The sequence below is a fragment of the Schistocerca americana genome, unplaced genomic scaffold, assembly GCF_021461395.2.
Source record: "Schistocerca americana isolate TAMUIC-IGC-003095 unplaced genomic scaffold, iqSchAmer2.1 HiC_scaffold_469, whole genome shotgun sequence".
In the NCBI taxonomy this organism is placed as follows: Eukaryota; Metazoa; Arthropoda; class Insecta; order Orthoptera; family Acrididae; genus Schistocerca; species Schistocerca americana.
In genome coordinates, this window is record NW_025726202.1 from 40771 (window position 1) to 65984 (window position 25214).

The window sequence follows — 25214 nt, forward strand, 5'->3', positions numbered from 1 at the left end:
TTTACTAGAGACGACAGTGACAGCAGTGCAGGCGTCGCACGTCCGATAGCTCGAGCGGCCGAAAACAAATAGCGGAACATATTTTTCTCGTGCCGAGTTTTAGCTCTTCTCACGGACGTTTCCGTGGTCGTTGTGTTGTGGCTCAGGGCTATTCCATTTTCCTTCCCTAAAAGGCAACGCGAGAGACTGTCAGGCAAATCCCAAGTGATCTGTACACGGACTAAGACGTCCGCACGTCTGGCAACATTCTCGCCAACTTGTATGCCGTGCCAACGACACGGGTTCATGTCCGATTACCGAAATTAGGCAGCGTTGGCCGTGGTTAGTGCTCGGCTGGGGACGAACTAGGAAGTCCGCGTGTCTTGGTTTCTTCAGTTTTGCCTTTTTCCTTCGTTTTTGGTGCTGCTGTGCGGTAATGGTACGGTCCAGCACGCTGACCCCCCTCTTGCTCTCGGTACGCAAAGGCGCGAACATGCGGCCACAGTCAAATGAAAGGGTCCGTTGTGTGTTTGTTGATGTGGCCTCTCCCAGTCGTTTCTAGCGCCTGTCCTCTGCATATACGCCCATTTGCAAGCGTCAGCTTTCGCGTCAGCCGAGCAAAGTCGAGACAAGTCGACACATGGGGACACACGATGCTGTGAATCGTAATCCGCACTAGCCTACGAGGGGAGAAGGGAAACCATTCGTACCGTTGAAAACACTCTCCTGAGTAAAGGAGACAACTTCCGTGCGATGTCCGGGCTTCGAACCCGGAGCAGCTACTTGGGAAGCAACCATGCTGACCGACACACCACCACCGCCTTCTGCTACGCGCTGCTTGCGCCGTGATGTGTCGCCTTCCCTCCTGGCGCCAGAGGCCGAAGGCGATAGCGCTGCAGGCGCTCAACGCCGAGTGCGACGCGAGTACCACTGAACCCGATTTCCTGGTGCTGCTAGAGCGACATACTGTCACTAGGCGCAGAACTGACTTTCCCTGATAAATTGGCCCTTTAATGCGCATCAGGGCGAACACGAAATTTCTAATATGAAGTACTCACTGACGATCCAAAGACGTTTCAGTATGTATGCGTCGGTACCAACGGGGCAGAGCCTAAGTATTGTAAAGTGAAAGCCGACAGTTAGAGCCTCACATGAAGTATTTCATTGGCTTCCCACGAGTGCGTAATGCAAAGCGTGGCTGTTGCTAGGAAACGGTCTTATTCGCCGTTCGTTAATATCTAGTTTTCTTTGCATCAATGTGAAAATGTTCCTATTACTAAATACAGTTTTGCTAGTTACAGTTCAAACTGGAAGCGACGGAAGAAAGCGGTCCAATGCGCCACATTGGTTCCCGAAAGCGAGGGTGCGTTTAGTACGCCACATCTGACATTGCGTCTTACATATTATTAAACTCACATAATTCCATTCTACCGAAAAAAGAAAGAGGTTTCGGAGTGAGGCTCCTGAGATCTTGCTAGAGATGGAAGTCACTGGAGCGCTTGTCTCGCACGTCAGATTGGCCGAGCGGTCTAAGGCGCCAGATTTAAGCTCTGGTTCCCGTAAGGGAGCGTGGGTTCGAACCCCACATCTGACAATGCATTTTAAACATTCTGAAACTAACATACTCCCTTCATCTTATAGAACAAGTACATTACGCACAAACACGCCGTGGAGATTTTACTAGAGACGACAGTGACAGCAGTGCAGGCGTCGCACGTCCGATAGCTCGAGCGGCCGAAAACAAATAGCGGAACATATTTTTCTCGTGCCGAGTTTTAGCTCTTCTCACGGACGTTTCCGTGGTCGTTGTGTTGTGGCTCAGGGCTATTCCATTTTCCTTCCCTAAAAGGCAACGCGAGAGACTGTCAGGCAAATCCCAAGTGATCTGTACACGGACTAAGACGTCCGCACGTCTGGCAACATTCTCGCCAACTTGTATGCCGTGCCAACGACACGGGTTCATGTCCGATTACCGAAATTAGGCAGCGTTGGCCGTGGTTAGTGCTCGGCTGGGGACGAACTAGGAAGTCCGCGTGTCTTGGTTTCTTCAGTTTTGCCTTTTTCCTTCGTTTTTGGTGCTGCTGTGCGGTAATGGTACGGTCCAGCACGCTGACCCCCCTCTTGCTCTCGGTACGCAAAGGCGCGAACATGCGGCCACAGTCAAATGAAAGGGTCCGTTGTGTGTTTGTTGATGTGGCCTCTCCCAGTCGTTTCTAGCGCCTGTCCTCTGCATATACGCCCATTTGCAAGCGTCAGCTTTCGCGTCAGCCGAGCAAAGTCGAGACAAGTCGACACATGGGGACACACGATGCTGTGAATCGTAATCCGCACTAGCCTACGAGGGGAGAAGGGAAACCATTCGTACCGTTGAAAACACTCTCCTGAGTAAAGGAGACAACTTCCGTGCGATGTCCGGGCTTCGAACCCGGAGCAGCTACTTGGGAAGCAACCATGCTGACCGACACACCACCACCGCCTTCTGCTACGCGCTGCTTGCGCCGTGATGTGTCGCCTTCCCTCCTGGCGCCAGAGGCCGAAGGCGATAGCGCTGCAGGCGCTCAACGCCGAGTGCGACGCGAGTACCACTGAACCCGATTTCCTGGTGCTGCTAGAGCGACATACTGTCACTAGGCGCAGAACTGACTTTCCCTGATAAATTGGCCCTTTAATGCGCATCAGGGCGAACACGAAATTTCTAATATGAAGTACTCACTGACGATCCAAAGACGTTTCAGTATGTATGCGTCGGTACCAACGGGGCAGAGCCTAAGTATTGTAAAGTGAAAGCCGACAGTTAGAGCCTCACATGAAGTATTTCATTGGCTTCCCACGAGTGCGTAATGCAAAGCGTGGCTGTTGCTAGGAAACGGTCTTATTCGCCGTTCGTTAATATCTAGTTTTCTTTGCATCAATGTGAAAATGTTCCTATTACTAAATACAGTTTTGCTAGTTACAGTTCAAACTGGAAGCGACGGAAGAAAGCGGTCCAATGCGCCACATTGGTTCCCGAAAGCGAGGGTGCGTTTAGTACGCCACATCTGACATTGCGTCTTACATATTATTAAACTCACATAATTCCATTCTACCGAAAAAAGAAAGAGGTTTCGGAGTGAGGCTCCTGAGATCTTGCTAGAGATGGAAGTCACTGGAGCGCTTGTCTCGCACGTCAGATTGGCCGAGCGGTCTAAGGCGCCAGATTTAAGCTCTGGTTCCCGTAAGGGAGCGTGGGTTCGAACCCCACATCTGACAATGCATTTTAAACATTCTGAAACTAACATACTCCCTTCATCTTATAGAACAAGTACATTACGCACAAACACGCCGTGGAGATTTTACTAGAGACGACAGTGACAGCAGTGCAGGCGTCGCACGTCCGATAGCTCGAGCGGCCGAAAACAAATAGCGGAACATATTTTTCTCGTGCCGAGTTTTAGCTCTTCTCACGGACGTTTCCGTGGTCGTTGTGTTGTGGCTCAGGGCTATTCCATTTTCCTTCCCTAAAAGGCAACGCGAGAGACTGTCAGGCAAATCCCAAGTGATCTGTACACGGACTAAGACGTCCGCACGTCTGGCAACATTCTCGCCAACTTGTATGCCGTTCCAACGACACGGGTTCATGTCCGATTACCGAAATTAGGCAGCGTTGGCCGTGGTTAGTGCTCGGCTGGGGACGAACTAGGAAGTCCGCGTGTCTTGGTTTCTTCAGTTTTGCCTTTTTCCTTCGTTTTTGGTGCTGCTGTGCGGTAATGGTACGGTCCAGCACGCTGACCCCCCTCTTGCTCTCGGTACGCAAAGGCGCGAACATGCGGCCACAGTCAAATGAAAGGGTCCGTTGTGTGTTTGTTGATGTGGCCTCTCCCAGTCGTTTCTAGCGCCTGTCCTCTACATATACGCCCATTTGCAAGCGTCAGCTTTTGCGTCAGCCGAGCAAAGTCGAGACAAGTCGACACATGGGGACACACGATGCTGTGAATCGTAATCCGCACTAGCCTACGAGGGGAGAAGGGAAACCATTCGTACCGTTGAAAACACTCTCCTGAGTAAAGGAGACAACTTCCGTGCGATGTCCGGGCTTCGAACCCGGAGCAGCTACTTGGGAAGCAACCATGCTGACCGACACACCACCACCGCCTTCTGCTACGCGCTGCTTGCGCCGTGATGTGTCGCCTTCCCTCCTGGCGCCAGAGGCCGAAGGCGATAGCGCTGCAGGCGCTCAACGCCGAGTGCGACGCGAGTACCACTGAACCCGATTTCCTGGTGCTGCTAGAGCGACATACTGTCACTAGGCGCAGAACTGACTTTCCCTGATAAATTGGCCCTTTAATGCGCATCAGGGCGAACACGAAATTTCTAATATGAAGTACTCACTGACGATCCAAAGACGTTTCAGTATGTATGCGTCGGTACCAACGGGGCAGAGCCTAAGTATTGTAAAGTGAAAGCCGACAGTTAGAGCCTCACATGAAGTATTTCATTGGCTTCCCACGAGTGCGTAATGCAAAGCGTGGCTGTTGCTAGGAAACGGTCTTATTCGCCGTTCGTTAATATCTAGTTTTCTTTGCATCAATGTGAAAATGTTCCTATTACTAAATACAGTTTTGCTAGTTACAGTTCAAACTGGAAGCGACGGAAGAAAGCGGTCCAATGCGCCACATTGGTTCCCGAAAGCGAGGGTGCGTTTAGTACGCCACATCTGACATTGCGTCTTACATATTATTAAACTCACATAATTCCATTCTACCGAAAAAAGAAAGAGGTTTCGGAGTGAGGCTCCTGAGATCTTGCTAGAGATGGAAGTCACTGGAGCGCTTGTCTCGCACGTCAGATTGGCCGAGCGGTCTAAGGCGCCAGATTTAAGCTCTGGTTCCCGTAAGGGAGCGTGGGTTCGAACCCCACATCTGACAATGCATTTTAAACATTCTGAAACTAACATACTCCCTTCATCTTATAGAACAAGTACATTACGCACAAACACGCCGTGGAGATTTTACTAGAGACGACAGTGACAGCAGTGCAGGCGTCGCACGTCCGATAGCTCGAGCGGCCGAAAACAAATAGCGGAACATATTTTTCTCGTGCCGAGTTTTAGCTCTTCTCACGGACGTTTCCGTGGTCGTTGTGTTGTGGCTCAGGGCTATTCCATTTTCCTTCCCTAAAAGGCAACGCGAGAGACTGTCAGGCAAATCCCAAGTGATCTGTACACGGACTAAGACGTCCGCACGTCTGGCAACATTCTCGCCAACTTGTATGCCGTGCCAACGACACGGGTTCATGTCCGATTACCGAAATTAGGCAGCGTTGGCCGTGGTTAGTGCTCGGCTGGGGACGAACTAGGAAGTCCGCGTGTCTTGGTTTCTTCAGTTTTGCCTTTTTCCTTCGTTTTTGGTGCTGCTGTGCGGTAATGGTACGGTCCAGCACGCTGACCCCCCTCTTGCTCTCGGTACGCAAAGGCGCGAACATGCGGCCACAGTCAAATGAAAGGGTCCGTTGTGTGTTTGTTGATGTGGCCTCTCCCAGTCGTTTCTAGCGCCTGTCCTCTGCATATACGCCCATTTGCAAGCGTCAGCTTTCGCGTCAGCCGAGCAAAGTCGAGACAAGTCGACACATGGGGACACACGATGCTGTGAATCGTAATCCGCACTAGCCTACGAGGGGAGAAGGGAAACCATTCGTACCGTTGAAAACACTCTCCTGAGTAAAGGAGACAACTTCCGTGCGATGTCCGGGCTTCGAACCCGGAGCAGCTACTTGGGAAGCAACCATGCTGACCGACACACCACCACCGCCTTCTGCTACGCGCTGCTTGCGCCGTGATGTGTCGCCTTCCCTCCTGGCGCCAGAGGCCGAAGGCGATAGCGCTGCAGGCGCTCAACGCCGAGTGCGACGCGAGTACCACTGAACCCGATTTCCTGGTGCTGCTAGAGCGACATACTGTCACTAGGCGCAGAACTGACTTTCCCTGATAAATTGGCCCTTTAATGCGCATCAGGGCGAACACGAAATTTCTAATATGAAGTACTCACTGACGATCCAAAGACGTTTCAGTATGTATGCGTCGGTACCAACGGGGCAGAGCCTAAGTATTGTAAAGTGAAAGCCGACAGTTAGAGCCTCACATGAAGTATTTCATTGGCTTCCCACGAGTGCGTAATGCAAAGCGTGGCTGTTGCTAGGAAACGGTCTTATTCGCCGTTCGTTAATATCTAGTTTTCTTTGCATCAATGTGAAAATGTTCCTATTACTAAATACAGTTTTGCTAGTTACAGTTCAAACTGGAAGCGACGGAAGAAAGCGGTCCAATGCGCCACATTGGTTCCCGAAAGCGAGGGTGCGTTTAGTACGCCACATCTGACATTGCGTCTTACATATTATTAAACTCACATAATTCCATTCTACCGAAAAAAGAAAGAGGTTTCGGAGTGAGGCTCCTGAGATCTTGCTAGAGATGGAAGTCACTGGAGCGCTTGTCTCGCACGTCAGATTGGCCGAGCGGTCTAAGGCGCCAGATTTAAGCTCTGGTTCCCGTAAGGGAGCGTGGGTTCGAACCCCACATCTGACAATGCATTTTAAACATTCTGAAACTAACATACTCCCTTCATCTTATAGAACAAGTACATTACGCACAAACACGCCGTGGAGATTTTACTAGAGACGACAGTGACAGCAGTGCAGGCGTCGCACGTCCGATAGCTCGAGCGGCCGAAAACAAATAGCGGAACATATTTTTCTCGTGCCGAGTTTTAGCTCTTCTCACGGACGTTTCCGTGGTCGTTGTGTTGTGGCTCAGGGCTATTCCATTTTCCTTCCCTAAAAGGCAACGCGAGAGACTGTCAGGCAAATCCCAAGTGATCTGTACACGGACTAAGACGTCCGCACGTCTGGCAACATTCTCGCCAACTTGTATGCCGTGCCAACGACACGGGTTCATGTCCGATTACCGAAATTAGGCAGCGTTGGCCGTGGTTAGTGCTCGGCTGGGGACGAACTAGGAAGTCCGCGTGTCTTGGTTTCTTCAGTTTTGCCTTTTTCCTTCGTTTTTGGTGCTGCTGTGCGGTAATGGTACGGTCCAGCACGCTGACCCCCCTCTTGCTCTCGGTACGCAAAGGCGCGAACATGCGGCCACAGTCAAATGAAAGGGTCCGTTGTGTGTTTGTTGATGTGGCCTCTCCCAGTCGTTTCTAGCGCCTGTCCTCTGCATATACGCCCATTTGCAAGCGTCAGCTTTCGCGTCAGCCGAGCAAAGTCGAGACAAGTCGACACATGGGGACACACGATGCTGTGAATCGTAATCCGCACTAGCCTACGAGGGGAGAAGGGAAACCATTCGTACCGTTGAAAACACTCTCCTGAGTAAAGGAGACAACTTCCGTGCGATGTCCGGGCTTCGAACCCGGAGCAGCTACTTGGGAAGCAACCATGCTGACCGACACACCACCACCGCCTTCTGCTACGCGCTGCTTGCGCCGTGATGTGTCGCCTTCCCTCCTGGCGCCAGAGGCCGAAGGCGATAGCGCTGCAGGCGCTCAACGCCGAGTGCGACGCGAGTACCACTGAACCCGATTTCCTGGTGCTGCTAGAGCGACATACTGTCACTAGGCGCAGAACTGACTTTCCCTGATAAATTGGCCCTTTAATGCGCATCAGGGCGAACACGAAATTTCTAATATGAAGTACTCACTGACGATCCAAAGACGTTTCAGTATGTATGCGTCGGTACCAACGGGGCAGAGCCTAAGTATTGTAAAGTGAAAGCCGACAGTTAGAGCCTCACATGAAGTATTTCATTGGCTTCCCACGAGTGCGTAATGCAAAGCGTGGCTGTTGCTAGGAAACGGTCTTATTCGCCGTTCGTTAATATCTAGTTTTCTTTGCATCAATGTGAAAATGTTCCTATTACTAAATACAGTTTTGCTAGTTACAGTTCAAACTGGAAGCGACGGAAGAAAGCGGTCCAATGCGCCACATTGGTTCCCGAAAGCGAGGGTGCGTTTAGTACGCCACATCTGACATTGCGTCTTACATATTATTAAACTCACATAATTCCATTCTACCGAAAAAAGAAAGAGGTTTCGGAGTGAGGCTCCTGAGATCTTGCTAGAGATGGAAGTCACTGGAGCGCTTGTCTCGCACGTCAGATTGGCCGAGCGGTCTAAGGCGCCAGATTTAAGCTCTGGTTCCCGTAAGGGAGCGTGGGTTCGAACCCCACATCTGACAATGCATTTTAAACATTCTGAAACTAACATACTCCCTTCATCTTATAGAACAAGTACATTACGCACAAACACGCCGTGGAGATTTTACTAGAGACGACAGTGACAGCAGTGCAGGCGTCGCACGTCCGATAGCTCGAGCGGCCGAAAACAAATAGCGGAACATATTTTTCTCGTGCCGAGTTTTAGCTCTTCTCACGGACGTTTCCGTGGTCGTTGTGTTGTGGCTCAGGGCTATTCCATTTTCCTTCCCTAAAAGGCAACGCGAGAGACTGTCAGGCAAATCCCAAGTGATCTGTACACGGACTAAGACGTCCGCACGTCTGGCAACATTCTCGCCAACTTGTATGCCGTTCCAACGACACGGGTTCATGTCCGATTACCGAAATTAGGCAGCGTTGGCCGTGGTTAGTGCTCGGCTGGGGACGAACTAGGAAGTCCGCGTGTCTTGGTTTCTTCAGTTTTGCCTTTTTCCTTCGTTTTTGGTGCTGCTGTGCGGTAATGGTACGGTCCAGCACGCTGACCCCCCTCTTGCTCTCGGTACGCAAAGGCGCGAACATGCGGCCACAGTCAAATGAAAGGGTCCGTTGTGTGTTTGTTGATGTGGCCTCTCCCAGTCGTTTCTAGCGCCTGTCCTCTACATATACGCCCATTTGCAAGCGTCAGCTTTTGCGTCAGCCGAGCAAAGTCGAGACAAGTCGACACATGGGGACACACGATGCTGTGAATCGTAATCCGCACTAGCCTACGAGGGGAGAAGGGAAACCATTCGTACCGTTGAAAACACTCTCCTGAGTAAAGGAGACAACTTCCGTGCGATGTCCGGGCTTCGAACCCGGAGCAGCTACTTGGGAAGCAACCATGCTGACCGACACACCACCACCGCCTTCTGCTACGCGCTGCTTGCGCCGTGATGTGTCGCCTTCCCTCCTGGCGCCAGAGGCCGAAGGCGATAGCGCTGCAGGCGCTCAACGCCGAGTGCGACGCGAGTACCACTGAACCCGATTTCCTGGTGCTGCTAGAGCGACATACTGTCACTAGGCGCAGAACTGACTTTCCCTGATAAATTGGCCCTTTAATGCGCATCAGGGCGAACACGAAATTTCTAATATGAAGTACTCACTGACGATCCAAAGACGTTTCAGTATGTATGCGTCGGTACCAACGGGGCAGAGCCTAAGTATTGTAAAGTGAAAGCCGACAGTTAGAGCCTCACATGAAGTATTTCATTGGCTTCCCACGAGTGCGTAATGCAAAGCGTGGCTGTTGCTAGGAAACGGTCTTATTCGCCGTTCGTTAATATCTAGTTTTCTTTGCATCAATGTGAAAATGTTCCTATTACTAAATACAGTTTTGCTAGTTACAGTTCAAACTGGAAGCGACGGAAGAAAGCGGTCCAATGCGCCACATTGGTTCCCGAAAGCGAGGGTGCGTTTAGTACGCCACATCTGACATTGCGTCTTACATATTATTAAACTCACATAATTCCATTCTACCGAAAAAAGAAAGAGGTTTCGGAGTGAGGCTCCTGAGATCTTGCTAGAGATGGAAGTCACTGGAGCGCTTGTCTCGCACGTCAGATTGGCCGAGCGGTCTAAGGCGCCAGATTTAAGCTCTGGTTCCCGTAAGGGAGCGTGGGTTCGAACCCCACATCTGACAATGCATTTTAAACATTCTGAAACTAACATACTCCCTTCATCTTATAGAACAAGTACATTACGCACAAACACGCCGTGGAGATTTTACTAGAGACGACAGTGACAGCAGTGCAGGCGTCGCACGTCCGATAGCTCGAGCGGCCGAAAACAAATAGCGGAACATATTTTTCTCGTGCCGAGTTTTAGCTCTTCTCACGGACGTTTCCGTGGTCGTTGTGTTGTGGCTCAGGGCTATTCCATTTTCCTTCCCTAAAAGGCAACGCGAGAGACTGTCAGGCAAATCCCAAGTGATCTGTACACGGACTAAGACGTCCGCACGTCTGGCAACATTCTCGCCAACTTGTATGCCGTTCCAACGACACGGGTTCATGTCCGATTACCGAAATTAGGCAGCGTTGGCCGTGGTTAGTGCTCGGCTGGGGACGAACTAGGAAGTCCGCGTGTCTTGGTTTCTTCAGTTTTGCCTTTTTCCTTCGTTTTTGGTGCTGCTGTGCGGTAATGGTACGGTCCAGCACGCTGACCCCCCTCTTGCTCTCGGTACGCAAAGGCGCGAACATGCGGCCACAGTCAAATGAAAGGGTCCGTTGTGTGTTTGTTGATGTGGCCTCTCCCAGTCGTTTCTAGCGCCTGTCCTCTACATATACGCCCATTTGCAAGCGTCAGCTTTTGCGTCAGCCGAGCAAAGTCGAGACAAGTCGACACATGGGGACACACGATGCTGTGAATCGTAATCCGCACTAGCCTACGAGGGGAGAAGGGAAACCATTCGTACCGTTGAAAACACTCTCCTGAGTAAAGGAGACAACTTCCGTGCGATGTCCGGGCTTCGAACCCGGAGCAGCTACTTGGGAAGCAACCATGCTGACCGACACACCACCACCGCCTTCTGCTACGCGCTGCTTGCGCCGTGATGTGTCGCCTTCCCTCCTGGCGCCAGAGGCCGAAGGCGATAGCGCTGCAGGCGCTCAACGCCGAGTGCGACGCGAGCACCACTGAACCCGATTTCCTGGTGCTGCTAGGGCGACATACCGTAACTAGGCGCAGAACTGACTTTCTCTGATAAATTGGCCCTTTAATGCGCATCAGGGCGAACACGAAATTTCTAATATGAAGTACTCACTGACGATCCAAAGGCGTTTCAGTATGCATGCGTCGGTACCACCGGGGCAGAGCCTAAGTATTGTAAAGTGAAGGCCGACAGTTAGAGCCTCACATGAAGTATTTCATTGGCTTCCCACGAGTGCGTAATGCAAAGCGTGGCTGTTGCTAGGAAACGGTCTTATTCGCCGTTCGTTAATATCTAGTTTTCTTTGCATCAATGTGAAAATGTTCCTATTACTAAATACAGTTTTGCTAGTTACAGTTCAAACTGGAAGCGACGGAAGAAAGCGGTCCAATGCGCCACATTGGTTCCCGAAAGCGAGGGTGCGTTTAGTACGCCACATCTGACATTGCGTCTTACATATTATTAAACTCACATAATTCCATTCTACCGAAAAAAGAAAGAGGTTTCGGAGTGAGGCTCCTGAGATCTTGCTAGAGATGGAAGTCACTGGAGCGCTTGTCTCGCACGTCAGATTGGCCGAGCGGTCTAAGGCGCCAGATTTAAGCTCTGGTTCCCGTAAGGGAGCGTGGGTTCGAACCCCACATCTGACAATGCATTTTAAACATTCTGAAACTAACATACTCCCTTCATCTTATAGAACAAGTACATTACGCACAAACACGCCGTGGAGATTTTACTAGAGACGACAGTGACAGCAGTGCAGGCGTCGCACGTCCGATAGCTCGAGCGGCCGAAAACAAATAGCGGAACATATTTTTCTCGTGCCGAGTTTTAGCTCTTCTCACGGACGTTTCCGTGGTCGTTGTGTTGTGGCTCAGGGCTATTCCATTTTCCTTCCCTAAAAGGCAACGCGAGAGACTGTCAGGCAAATCCCAAGTGATCTGTACACGGACTAAGACGTCCGCACGTCTGGCAACATTCTCGCCAACTTGTATGCCGTGCCAACGACACGGGTTCATGTCCGATTACCGAAATTAGGCAGCGTTGGCCGTGGTTAGTGCTCGGCTGGGGACGAACTAGGAAGTCCGCGTGTCTTGGTTTCTTCAGTTTTGCCTTTTTCCTTCGTTTTTGGTGCTGCTGTGCGGTAATGGTACGGTCCAGCACGCTGACCCCCCTCTTGCTCTCGGTACGCAAAGGCGCGAACATGCGGCCACAGTCAAATGAAAGGGTCCGTTGTGTGTTTGTTGATGTGGCCTCTCCCAGTCGTTTCTAGCGCCTGTCCTCTGCATATACGCCCATTTGCAAGCGTCAGCTTTCGCGTCAGCCGAGCAAAGTCGAGACAAGTCGACACATGGGGACACACGATGCTGTGAATCGTAATCCGCACTAGCCTACGAGGGGAGAAGGGAAACCATTCGTACCGTTGAAAACACTCTCCTGAGTAAAGGAGACAACTTCCGTGCGATGTCCGGGCTTCGAACCCGGAGCAGCTACTTGGGAAGCAACCATGCTGACCGACACACCACCACCGCCTTCTGCTACGCGCTGCTTGCGCCGTGATGTGTCGCCTTCCCTCCTGGCGCCAGAGGCCGAAGGCGATAGCGCTGCAGGCGCTCAACGCCGAGTGCGACGCGAGTACCACTGAACCCGATTTCCTGGTGCTGCTAGAGCGACATACTGTCACTAGGCGCAGAACTGACTTTCCCTGATAAATTGGCCCTTTAATGCGCATCAGGGCGAACACGAAATTTCTAATATGAAGTACTCACTGACGATCCAAAGACGTTTCAGTATGTATGCGTCGGTACCAACGGGGCAGAGCCTAAGTATTGTAAAGTGAAAGCCGACAGTTAGAGCCTCACATGAAGTATTTCATTGGCTTCCCACGAGTGCGTAATGCAAAGCGTGGCTGTTGCTAGGAAACGGTCTTATTCGCCGTTCGTTAATATCTAGTTTTCTTTGCATCAATGTGAAAATGTTCCTATTACTAAATACAGTTTTGCTAGTTACAGTTCAAACTGGAAGCGACGGAAGAAAGCGGTCCAATGCGCCACATTGGTTCCCGAAAGCGAGGGTGCGTTTAGTACGCCACATCTGACATTGCGTCTTACATATTATTAAACTCACATAATTCCATTCTACCGAAAAAAGAAAGAGGTTTCGGAGTGAGGCTCCTGAGATCTTGCTAGAGATGGAAGTCACTGGAGCGCTTGTCTCGCACGTCAGATTGGCCGAGCGGTCTAAGGCGCCAGATTTAAGCTCTGGTTCCCGTAAGGGAGCGTGGGTTCGAACCCCACATCTGACAATGCATTTTAAACATTCTGAAACTAACATACTCCCTTCATCTTATAGAACAAGTACATTACGCACAAACACGCCGTGGAGATTTTACTAGAGACGACAGTGACAGCAGTGCAGGCGTCGCACGTCCGATAGCTCGAGCGGCCGAAAACAAATAGCGGAACATATTTTTCTCGTGCCGAGTTTTAGCTCTTCTCACGGACGTTTCCGTGGTCGTTGTGTTGTGGCTCAGGGCTATTCCATTTTCCTTCCCTAAAAGGCAACGCGAGAGACTGTCAGGCAAATCCCAAGTGATCTGTACACGGACTAAGACGTCCGCACGTCTGGCAACATTCTCGCCAACTTGTATGCCGTTCCAACGACACGGGTTCATGTCCGATTACCGAAATTAGGCAGCGTTGGCCGTGGTTAGTGCTCGGCTGGGGACGAACTAGGAAGTCCGCGTGTCTTGGTTTCTTCAGTTTTGCCTTTTTCCTTCGTTTTTGGTGCTGCTGTGCGGTAATGGTACGGTCCAGCACGCTGACCCCCCTCTTGCTCTCGGTACGCAAAGGCGCGAACATGCGGCCACAGTCAAATGAAAGGGTCCGTTGTGTGTTTGTTGATGTGGCCTCTCCCAGTCGTTTCTAGCGCCTGTCCTCTACATATACGCCCATTTGCAAGCGTCAGCTTTTGCGTCAGCCGAGCAAAGTCGAGACAAGTCGACACATGGGGACACACGATGCTGTGAATCGTAATCCGCACTAGCCTACGAGGGGAGAAGGGAAACCATTCGTACCGTTGAAAACACTCTCCTGAGTAAAGGAGACAACTTCCGTGCGATGTCCGGGCTTCGAACCCGGAGCAGCTACTTGGGAAGCAACCATGCTGACCGACACACCACCACCGCCTTCTGCTACGCGCTGCTTGCGCCGTGATGTGTCGCCTTCCCTCCTGGCGCCAGAGGCCGAAGGCGATAGCGCTGCAGGCGCTCAACGCCGAGTGCGACGCGAGCACCACTGAACCCGATTTCCTGGTGCTGCTAGGGCGACATACCGTAACTAGGCGCAGAACTGACTTTCTCTGATAAATTGGCCCTTTAATGCGCATCAGGGCGAACACGAAATTTCTAATATGAAGTACTCACTGACGATCCAAAGGCGTTTCAGTATGCATGCGTCGGTACCACCGGGGCAGAGCCTAAGTATTGTAAAGTGAAGGCCGACAGTTAGAGCCTCACATGAAGTATTTCATTGGCTTCCCACGAGTGCGTAATGCAAAGCGTGGCTGTCGCTAGGAAACGGTCTTATTCGCCGTTCGTTAATATCTAGTTTTCTTTGCATCAATGTGAAAATGTTCCTATTACTAAATACAGTTTTGCTAGTTACAGTTCAAACTGGAAGCGACGGAAGAAAGCGGTCCAATGCGCCACATTGGTTCCCGAAAGCGAGGGTGCGTTTAGTACGCCACATCTGACATTGCGTCTTACATATTATTAAACTCACATAATTCCATTCTACCGAAAAAAGAAAGAGGTTTCGGAGTGAGGCTCCTGAGATCTTGCTAGAGATGGAAGTCACTGGAGCGCTTGTCTCGCACGTCAGATTGGCCGAGCGGTCTAAGGCGCCAGATTTAAGCTCTGGTTCCCGTAAGGGAGCGTGGGTTCGAACCCCACATCTGACAATGCATTTTAAACATTCTGAAACTAACATACTCCCTTCATCTTATAGAACAAGTACATTACGCACAAACACGCCGTGGAGATTTTACTAGAGACGACAGTGACAGCAGTGCAGGCGTCGCACGTCCGATAGCTCGAGCGGCCGAAAACAAATAGCGGAACATATTTTTCTCGTGCCGAGTTTTAGCTCTTCTCACGGACGTTTCCGTGGTCGTTGTGTTGTGGCTCAGGGCTATTCCATTTTCCTTCCCTAAAAGGCAACGCGAGAGACTGTCAGGCAAATCCCAAGTGATCTGTACACGGACTAAGACGTCCGCACGTCTGGCAACATTCTCGCCAACTTGTATGCCGTGCCAACGACACGGGTTCATGTCCGATTACCGAAATTAGGCAGCGTTGGCCGTGGTTAGTGCTCGGCTGGGGACGAACTAGGAAGTCCGCGTGTCTTGGTTTCTTCAGTTTTGCCTTTTTCCTTCGTTTTTGGTGCTGCTGTGCGGTAATGGTACGGTCCAGCACGCTGACCCCCCTCTTGCTCTCGGTACGCAAAGGCGCGAACATGCGGCCACAGTCAAATGAAAGGGTCCGTTGTGTGTTTGTTGATGTGGCCTCTCCCAGTCGTTTCTAGCGCCTGTCCTCTGCATATACGCCCATTTGCAAGCGTCAGCTTTCGCGTCAGCCGAGCAAAGTCGAGACAAGTCGACACATGGGGACACACGATGCTGTGAATCGTAATCCGCACTAGCCTACGAGGGGAGAAGGGAAACCATTCGTACCGTTGAAAACACTCTCCTGAGTAAAGGAGACAACTTCCGTGCGATGTCCGGGCTTCGAACCCGGAGCAGCTACTTGGGAAGCAACCATGCTGACCGACACACCACCACCGCCTTCTGCTACGCGCTGCTTGCGCCGTGATGTGTCGCCTTCCCTCCTGGCGCCAGAGGCCGAAGGCGATAGCGCTGCAGGCGCTCAACGCCGAGTGCGACGCGAGTACCACTGAACCCGATTTCCTGGTGCTGCTAGAGCGACATACTGTCACTAGGCGCAGAACTGACTTTCCCTGATAAATTGGCCCTTTAATGCGCATCAGGGCGAACACGAAATTTCTAATATGAAGTACTCACTGACGATCCAAAGACGTTTCAGTATGTATGCGTCGGTACCAACGGGGCAGAGCCTAAGTATTGTAAAGTGAAAGCCGACAGTTAGAGCCTCACATGAAGTATTTCATTGGCTTCCCACGAGTGCGTAATGCAAAGCGTGGCTGTTGCTAGGAAACGGTCTTATTCGCCGTTCGTTAATATCTAGTTTTCTTTGCATCAATGTGAAAATGTTCCTATTACTAAATACAGTTTTGCTAGTTACAGTTCAAACTGGAAGCGACGGAAGAAAGCGGTCCAATGCGCCACATTGGTTCCCGAAAGCGAGGGTGCGTTTAGTACGCCACATCTGACATTGCGTCTTACATATTATTAAACTCACATAATTCCATTCTACCGAAAAAAGAAAGAGGTTTCGGAGTGAGGCTCCTGAGATCTTGCTAGAGATGGAAGTCACTGGAGCGCTTGTCTCGCACGTCAGATTGGCCGAGCGGTCTAAGGCGCCAGATTTAAGCTCTGGTTCCCGTAAGGGAGCGTGGGTTCGAACCCCACATCTGACAATGCATTTTAAACATTCTGAAACTAACATACTCCCTTCATCTTATAGAACAAGTACATTACGCACAAACACGCCGTGGAGATTTTACTAGAGACGACAGTGACAGCAGTGCAGGCGTCGCACGTCCGATAGCTCGAGCGGCCGAAAACAAATAGCGGAACATATCTTTCTCGTGCCGAGTTTTAGCTCTTCTCACGGACGTTTCCGTGGTCGTTGTGTTGTGGCTCAGGGCTATTCCATTTTCCTTCCCTAAAAGGCAACGCGAGAGACTGTCAGGCAAATCCCAAGTGATCTGTACACGGACTAAGACGTCCGCACGTCTGGCAACATTCTCGCCAACTTGTATGCCGTTCCAACGACACGGGTTCATGTCCGATTACCGAAATTAGGCAGCGTTGGCCGTGGTTAGTGCTCGGCTGGGGACGAACTAGGAAGTCCGCGTGTCTTGGTTTCTTCAGTTTTGCCTTTTTCCTTCGTTTTTGGTGCTGCTGTGCGGTAATGGTACGGTCCAGCACGCTGACCCCCCTCTTGCTCTCGGTACGCAAAGGCGCGAACATGCGGCCACAGTCAAATGAAAGGGTCCGTTGTGTGTTTGTTGATGTGGCCTCTCCCAGTCGTTTCTAGCGCCTGTCCTCTACATATACGCCCATTTGCAAGCGTCAGCTTTTGCGTCAGCCGAGCAAAGTCGAGACAAGTCGACACATGGGGACACACGATGCTGTGAATCGTAATCCGCACTAGCCTACGAGGGGAGAAGGGAAACCATTCGTACCGTTGAAAACACTCTCCTGAGTAAAGGAGACAACTTCCGTGCGATGTCCGGGCTTCGAACCCGGAGCAGCTACTTGGGAAGCAACCATGCTGACCGACACACCACCACCGCCTTCTGCTACGCGCTGCTTGCGCCGTGATGTGTCGCCTTCCCTCCTGGCGCCAGAGGCCGAAGGCGATAGCGCTGCAGGCGCTCAACGCCGAGTGCGACGCGAGCACCACTGAACCCGATTTCCTGGTGCTGCTAGGGCGACATACCGTAACTAGGCGCAGAACTGACTTTCTCTGATAAATTGGCCCTTTAATGCGCATCAGGGCGAACACGAAATTTCTAATATGAAGTACTCACTGACGATCCAAAGGCGTTTCAGTATGCATGCGTCGGTACCACCGGGGCAGAGCCTAAGTATTGTAAAGTGAAGGCCGACAGTTAGAGCCTCACATGAAGTATTTCATTGGCTTCCCACGAGTGCGTAATGCAAAGCGTGGCTGTTGCTAGGAAACGGTCTTATTCGCCGTTCGTTAATATCTAGTTTTCTTTGCATCAATGTGAAAATGTTCCTATTACTAAATACAGTTTTGCTAGTTACAGTTCAAACTGGAAGCGACGGAAGAAAGCGGTCCAATGCGCCACATTGGTTCCCGAAAGCGAGGGTGCGTTTAGTACGCCACATCTGACATTGCGTCTTACATATTATTAAACTCACATAATTCCATTCTACCGAAAAAAGAAAGAGGTTTCGGAGTGAGGCTCCTGAGATCTTGCTAGAGATGGAAGTCACTGGAGCGCTTGTCTCGCACGTCAGATTGGCCGAGCGGTCTAAGGCGCCAGATTTAAGCTCTGGTTCCCGTAAGGGAGCGTGGGTTCGAACCCCACATCTGACAATGCATTTTAAACATTCTGAAACTAACATACTCCCTTCATCTTATAGAACAAGTACATTACGCACAAACACGCCGTGGAGATTTTACTAGAGACGACAGTGACAGCAGTGCAGGCGTCGCACGTCCGATAGCTCGAGCGGCCGAAAACAAATAGCGGAACATATTTTTCTCGTGCCGAGTTTTAGCTCTTCTCACGGACGTTTCCGTGGTCGTTGTGTTGTGGCTCAGGGCTATTCCATTTTCCTTCCCTAAAAGGCAACGCGAGAGACTGTCAGGCAAATCCCAAGTGATCTGTACACGGACTAAGACGTCCGCACGTCTGGCAACATTCTCGCCAACTTGTATGCCGTGCCAACGACACGGGTTCATGTCCGATTACCGAAATTAGGCAGCGTTGGCCGTGGTTAGTGCTCGGCTGGGGACGAACTGGGAAGTCCGCGTGTCTTGGTTTCTTCAGTTTTGCCTTTTTCCTTCGTTTTTGGTGCTGCTGTGCGGTAATGGTACGGTCCAGCACGCTGACCCCCCTCTTGCTCTCGGTACGCAAAGGCGCGAACATGCGGCCACAGTCAAATGAAAGGGTCCGTTGTGTGTTTGTTGATGTGGCCTCTCCCAGTCGTTTCTAGCGCCTGTCCTCTACATATACGCCCATTTGCAAGCGTCAGCTTTTGCGTCAGCCGAGCAAAGTCGAGACAAGTCGACACATGGGGACACACGATGCTGTGAATCGTAATCCGCACTAGCCTACGAGGGGAGAAGGGAAACCATTCGTACCGTTGAAAACACTCTCCTGGGTAAAGGAGACAACTTCCGTGCGATGTCCGGGCTTCGAACCCGGAGCAGCTACTTGGGAAGCAACCATGCTGACCGACACACCACCACCGCCTTCTGCTACGCGCTGCTTGCGCCGTGATGTGTCGCCTTCCCTCCTGGCGCCAGAGGCCGAAGGCGATAGCGCTGCAGGCGCTCAACGCCGAGTGCGACGCGAGCACCACTGAACCCGATTTCCTGGTGCTGCTAGGGCGACATACCGTAACTAGGCGCAGAACTGACTTTCTCTGATAAATTGGCCCTTTAATGCGCATCAGGGCGAACACGAAATTTCTAATATGAAGTACTCACTGACGATCCAAAGGCGTTTCAGTATGCATGCGTCGGTACCACCGGGGCAGAGCCTAAGTATTGTAAAGTGAAGGCCGACAGTTAGAGCCTCACATGAAGTATTTCATTGGCTTCCCACGAGTGCGTAATGCAAAGCGTGGCTGTTGCTAGGAAACGGTCTTATTCGCCGTTCGTTAATATCTAGTTTTCTTTGCATCAATGTGAAAATGTTCCTATTACTAAATACAGTTTTGCTAGTTACAGTTCAAACTGGAAGCGACGGAAGAAAGCGGTCCAATGCGCCACATTGGTTCCCGAAAGCGAGGGTGCGTTTAGTACGCCACATCTGACATTGCGTCTTACATATTATTAAACTCACATAATTCCATTCTACCGAAAAAAGAAAGAGGTTTCGGAGTGAGGCTCCTGAGATCTTGCTAGAGATGGAAGTCACTGGAGCGCTTGTCTCGCACGTCAGATTGGCCGAGCGGTCTAAGGCGCCAGATTTAAGCTCTGGTTCCCGTAAGGGAGCGTGGGTTCGAACCCCACATCTGACAATGCATTTTAAACATTCTGAAACTAACATACTCCCTTCATCTTATAGAACAAGTACATTACGCACAAACACGCCGTGGAGATTTTACTAGAGACGACAGTGACAGCAGTGCAGGCGTCGCACGTCCGATAGCTCGAGCGGCCGAAAACAAATAGCGGAACATATTTTTCTCGTGCCGAGTTTTAGCTCTTCTCACGGACGTTTCCGTGGTCGTTGTGTTGTGGCTCAGGGCTATTCCATTTTCCTTCCCTAAAAGGCAACGCGAGAGACTGTCAGGCAAATCCCAAGTGATCTGTACACGGACTAAGACGTCCGCACGTCTGGCAACATTCTCGCCAACTTGTATGCCGTGCCAACGACACGGGTTCATGTCCGATTACCGAAATTAGGCAGCGTTGGCCGTGGTTAGTGCTCGGCTGGGGACGAACTAGGAAGTCCGCGTGTCTTGGTTTCTTCAGTTTTGCCTTTTTCCTTCGTTTTTGGTGCTGCTGTGCGGTAATGGTACGGTCCAGCACGCTGACCCCCCTCTTGCTCTCGGTACGCAAAGGCGCGAACATGCGGCCACAGTCAAATGAAAGGGTCCGTTGTGTGTTTGTTGATGTGGCCTCTCCCAGTCGTTTCTAGCGCCTGTCCTCTGCATATACGCCCATTTGCAAGCGTCAGCTTTCGCGTCAGCCGAGCAAAGTCGAGACAAGTCGACACATGGGGACACACGATGCTGTGAATCGTAATCCGCACTAGCCTACGAGGGGAGAAGGGAAACCATTCGTACCGTTGAAAACACTCTCCTGAGTAAAGGAGACAACTTCCGTGCGATGTCCGGGCTTCGAACCCGGAGCAGCTACTTGGGAAGCAACCATGCTGACCGACACACCACCACCGCCTTCTGCTACGCGCTGCTTGCGCCGTGATGTGTCGCCTTCCCTCCTGGCGCCAGAGGCCGAAGGCGATAGCGCTGCAGGCGCTCAACGCCGAGTGCGACGCGAGTACCACTGAACCCGATTTCCTGGTGCTGCTAGAGCGACATACTGTCACTAGGCGCAGAACTGACTTTCCCTGATAAATTGGCCCTTTAATGCGCATCAGGGCGAACACGAAATTTCTAATATGAAGTACTCACTGACGATCCAAAGACGTTTCAGTATGTATGCGTCGGTACCAACGGGGCAGAGCCTAAGTATTGTAAAGTGAAAGCCGACAGTTAGAGCCTCACATGAAGTATTTCATTGGCTTCCCACGAGTGCGTAATGCAAAGCGTGGCTGTTGCTAGGAAACGGTCTTATTCGCCGTTCGTTAATATCTAGTTTTCTTTGCATCAATGTGAAAATGTTCCTATTACTAAATACAGTTTTGCTAGTTACAGTTCAAACTGGAAGCGACGGAAGAAAGCGGTCCAATGCGCCACATTGGTTCCCGAAAGCGAGGGTGCGTTTAGTACGCCACATCTGACATTGCGTCTTACATATTATTAAACTCACATAATTCCATTCTACCGAAAAAAGAAAGAGGTTTCGGAGTGAGGCTCCTGAGATCTTGCTAGAGATGGAAGTCACTGGAGCGCTTGTCTCGCACGTCAGATTGGCCGAGCGGTCTAAGGCGCCAGATTTAAGCTCTGGTTCCCGTAAGGGAGCGTGGGTTCGAACCCCACATCTGACAATGCATTTTAAACATTCTGAAACTAACATACTCCCTTCATCTTATAGAACAAGTACATTACGCACAAACACGCCGTGGAGATTTTACTAGAGACGACAGTGACAGCAGTGCAGGCGTCGCACGTCCGATAGCTCGAGCGGCCGAAAACAAATAGCGGAACATATTTTTCTCGTGCCGAGTTTTAGCTCTTCTCACGGACGTTTCCGTGGTCGTTGTGTTGTGGCTCAGGGCTATTCCATTTTCCTTCCCTAAAAGGCAACGCGAGAGACTGTCAGGCAAATCCCAAGTGATCTGTACACGGACTAAGACGTCCGCACGTCTGGCAACATTCTCGCCAACTTGTATGCCGTTCCAACGACACGGGTTCATGTCCGATTACCGAAATTAGGCAGCGTTGGCCGTGGTTAGTGCTCGGCTGGGGACGAACTAGGAAGTCCGCGTGTCTTGGTTTCTTCAGTTTTGCCTTTTTCCTTCGTTTTTGGTGCTGCTGTGCGGTAATGGTACGGTCCAGCACGCTGACCCCCCTCTTGCTCTCGGTACGCAAAGGCGCGAACATGCGGCCACAGTCAAATGAAAGGGTCCGTTGTGTGTTTGTTGATGTGGCCTCTCCCAGTCGTTTCTAGCGCCTGTCCTCTACATATACGCCCATTTGCAAGCGTCAGCTTTTGCGTCAGCCGAGCAAAGTCGAGACAAGTCGACACATGGGGACACACGATGCTGTGAATCGTAATCCGCACTAGCCTACGAGGGGAGAAGGGAAACCATTCGTACCGTTGAAAACACTCTCCTGAGTAAAGGAGACAACTTCCGTGCGATGTCCGGGCTTCGAACCCGGAGCAGCTACTTGGGAAGCAACCATGCTGACCGACACACCACCACCGCCTTCTGCTACGCGCTGCTTGCGCCGTGATGTGTCGCCTTCCCTCCTGGCGCCAGAGGCCGAAGGCGATAGCGCTGCAGGCGCTCAACGCCGAGTGCGACGCGAGCACCACTGAACCCGATTTCCTGGTGCTGCTAGGGCGACATACCGTAACTAGGCGCAGAACTGACTTTCTCTGATAAATTGGCCCTTTAATGCGCATCAGGGCGAACACGAAATTTCTAATATGAAGTACTCACTGACGATCCAAAGGCGTTTCAGTATGCATGCGTCGGTACCACCGGGGCAGAGCCTAAGTATTGTAAAGTGAAGGCCGACAGTTAGAGCCTCACATGAAGTATTTCATTGGCTTCCCACGAGTGCGTAATGCAAAGCGTGGCTGTTGCTAGGAAACGGTCTTATTCGCCGTTCGTTAATATCTAGTTTTCTTTGCATCAATGTGAAAATGTTCCTATTACTAAATACAGTTTTGCTAGTTACAGTTCAAACTGGAAGCGACGGAAGAAAGCGGTCCAATGCGCCACATTGGTTCCCGAAAGCGAGGGTGCGTTTAGTACGCCACATCTGACATTGCGTCTTACATATTATTAAACTCACATAATTCCATTCTACCGAAAAAAGAAAGAGGTTTCGGAGTGAGGCTCCTGAGATCTTGCTAGAGATGGAAGTCACTGGAGCGCTTGTCTCGCACGTCAGATTGGCCGAGCGGTCTAAGGCGCCAGATTTAAGCTCTGGTTCCCGTAAGGGAGCGTGGGTTCGAACCCCACATCTGACAATGCATTTTAAACATTCTGAAACTAACATACTCCCTTCATCTTATAGAACAAGTACATTACGCACAAACACGCCGTGGAGATTTTACTAGAGACGACAGTGACAGCAGTGCAGGCGTCGCACGTCCGATAGCTCGAGCGGCCGAAAACAAATAGCGGAACATATTTTTCTCGTGCCGAGTTTTAGCTCTTCTCACGGACGTTTCCGTGGTCGTTGTGTTGTGGCTCAGGGCTATTCCATTTTCCTTCCCTAAAAGGCAACGCGAGAGACTGTCAGGCAAATCCCAAGTGATCTGTACACGGACTAAGACGTCCGCACGTCTGGCAACATTCTCGCCAACTTGTATGCCGTGCCAACGACACGGGTTCATGTCCGATTACCGAAATTAGGCAGCGTTGGCCGTGGTTAGTGCTCGGCTGGGGACGAACTAGGAAGTCCGCGTGTCTTGGTTTCTTCAGTTTTGCCTTTTTCCTTCGTTTTTGGTGCTGCTGTGCGGTAATGGTACGGTCCAGCACGCTGACCCCCCTCTTGCTCTCGGTACGCAAAGGCGCGAACATGCGGCCACAGTCAAATGAAAGGGTCCGTTGTGTGTTTGTTGATGTGGCCTCTCCCAGTCGTTTCTAGCGCCTGTCCTCTGCATATACGCCCATTTGCAAGCGTCAGCTTTCGCGTCAGCCGAGCAAAGTCGAGACAAGTCGACACATGGGGACACACGATGCTGTGAATCGTAATCCGCACTAGCCTACGAGGGGAGAAGGGAAACCATTCGTACCGTTGAAAACACTCTCCTGAGTAAAGGAGACAACTTCCGTGCGATGTCCGGGCTTCGAACCCGGAGCAGCTACTTGGGAAGCAACCATGCTGACCGACACACCACCACCGCCTTCTGCTACGCGCTGCTTGCGCCGTGATGTGTCGCCTTCCCTCCTGGCGCCAGAGGCCGAAGGCGATAGCGCTGCAGGCGCTCAACGCCGAGTGCGACGCGAGCACCACTGAACCCGATTTCCTGGTGCTGCTAGGGCGACATACCGTAACTAGGCGCAGAACTGACTTTCTCTGATAAATTGGCCCTTTAATGCGCATCAGGGCGAACACGAAATTTCTAATATGAAGTACTCACTGACGATCCAAAGGCGTTTCAGTATGCATGCGTCGGTACCACCGGGGCAGAGCCTAAGTATTGTAAAGTGAAGGCCGACAGTTAGAGCCTCACATGAAGTATTTCATTGGCTTCCCACGAGTGCGTAATGCAAAGCGTGGCTGTTGCTAGGAAACGGTCTTATTCGCCGTTCGTTAATATCTAGTTTTCTTTGCATCAATGTGAAAATGTTCCTATTACTAAATACAGTTTTGCTAGTTACAGTTCAAACTGGAAGCGACGGAAGAAAGCGGTCCAATGCGCCACATTGGTTCCCGAAAGCGAGGGTGCGTTTAGTACGCCACATCTGACATTGCGTCTTACATATTATTAAACTCACATAATTCCATTCTACCGAAAAAAGAAAGAGGTTTCGGAGTGAGGCTCCTGAGATCTTGCTAGAGATGGAAGTCACTGGAGCGCTTGTCTCGCACGTCAGATTGGCCGAGCGGTCTAAGCCGCCAGATTTAAGCTCTGGTTCCCGTAAGGGAGCGTGGGTTCGAACCCCACATCTGACAATGCATTTTAAACATTCTGAAACTAACATACTCCCTTCATCTTATAGAACAAGTACATTACGCACAAACACGCCGTGGAGATTTTACTAGAGACGACAGTGACAGCAGTGCAGGCGTCGCACGTCCGATAGCTCGAGCGGCCGAAAACAAATAGCGGAACATATTTTTCTCGTGCCGAGTTTTAGCTCTTCTCACGGACGTTTCCGTGGTCGTTGTGTTGTGGCTCAGGGCTATTCCATTTTCCTTCCCTAAAAGGCAACGCGAGAGACTGTCAGGCAAATCCCAAGTGATCTGTACACGGACTAAGACGTCCGCACGTCTGGCAACATTCTCGCCAACTTGTATGCCGTGCCAACGACACGGGTTCATGTCCGATTACCGAAATTAGGCAGCGTTGGCCGTGGTTAGTGCTCGGCTGGGGACGAACTGGGAAGTCCGCGTGTCTTGGTTTCTTCAGTTTTGCCTTTTTCC

At 51.1% G+C, this 25214-nt stretch overlaps 15 non-coding genes across 15 annotated transcripts; all 15 read left to right on the forward strand.

Annotated features, from left to right (window-relative positions):
• The first annotated feature begins 1489 nt into the window (after nucleotides 1-1489).
• Trnal-uaa lies at nucleotides 1490-1573 on the forward strand. Its single transcript has one exon. It is a non-coding gene; the product is annotated as a tRNA-Leu (tRNA).
• A 1571-nt stretch (nucleotides 1574-3144) lies between these two features.
• On the forward strand, nucleotides 3145-3228 carry Trnal-uaa. Its single transcript has one exon. It is a non-coding gene; the product is annotated as a tRNA-Leu (tRNA).
• A 1571-nt stretch (nucleotides 3229-4799) lies between these two features.
• Trnal-uaa lies at nucleotides 4800-4883 on the forward strand. Its single transcript has one exon. It is a non-coding gene; the product is annotated as a tRNA-Leu (tRNA).
• A 1571-nt stretch (nucleotides 4884-6454) lies between these two features.
• Nucleotides 6455-6538, forward strand: Trnal-uaa. The gene has a single exon. It is a non-coding gene; the product is annotated as a tRNA-Leu (tRNA).
• A 1571-nt stretch (nucleotides 6539-8109) lies between these two features.
• Nucleotides 8110-8193, forward strand: Trnal-uaa. Its single transcript has one exon. It is a non-coding gene; the product is annotated as a tRNA-Leu (tRNA).
• Nucleotides 8194-9764: 1571 nt separating this feature from the next.
• Trnal-uaa lies at nucleotides 9765-9848 on the forward strand. The gene has a single exon. It is a non-coding gene; the product is annotated as a tRNA-Leu (tRNA).
• Nucleotides 9849-11419: 1571 nt separating this feature from the next.
• On the forward strand, nucleotides 11420-11503 carry Trnal-uaa. The gene has a single exon. It is a non-coding gene; the product is annotated as a tRNA-Leu (tRNA).
• Nucleotides 11504-13074: 1571 nt separating this feature from the next.
• On the forward strand, nucleotides 13075-13158 carry Trnal-uaa. The gene has a single exon. It is a non-coding gene; the product is annotated as a tRNA-Leu (tRNA).
• A 1571-nt stretch (nucleotides 13159-14729) lies between these two features.
• On the forward strand, nucleotides 14730-14813 carry Trnal-uaa. Its single transcript has one exon. It is a non-coding gene; the product is annotated as a tRNA-Leu (tRNA).
• Nucleotides 14814-16384: 1571 nt separating this feature from the next.
• On the forward strand, nucleotides 16385-16468 carry Trnal-uaa. Its single transcript has one exon. It is a non-coding gene; the product is annotated as a tRNA-Leu (tRNA).
• Nucleotides 16469-18039: 1571 nt separating this feature from the next.
• Nucleotides 18040-18123, forward strand: Trnal-uaa. Its single transcript has one exon. It is a non-coding gene; the product is annotated as a tRNA-Leu (tRNA).
• Nucleotides 18124-19694: 1571 nt separating this feature from the next.
• On the forward strand, nucleotides 19695-19778 carry Trnal-uaa. The gene has a single exon. It is a non-coding gene; the product is annotated as a tRNA-Leu (tRNA).
• A 1571-nt stretch (nucleotides 19779-21349) lies between these two features.
• On the forward strand, nucleotides 21350-21433 carry Trnal-uaa. The gene has a single exon. It is a non-coding gene; the product is annotated as a tRNA-Leu (tRNA).
• A 1571-nt stretch (nucleotides 21434-23004) lies between these two features.
• Nucleotides 23005-23088, forward strand: Trnal-uaa. Its single transcript has one exon. It is a non-coding gene; the product is annotated as a tRNA-Leu (tRNA).
• Nucleotides 23089-24659: 1571 nt separating this feature from the next.
• Nucleotides 24660-24743, forward strand: Trnal-uaa. Its single transcript has one exon. It is a non-coding gene; the product is annotated as a tRNA-Leu (tRNA).
• The last annotated feature ends 471 nt before the right edge of the window (nucleotides 24744-25214 follow it).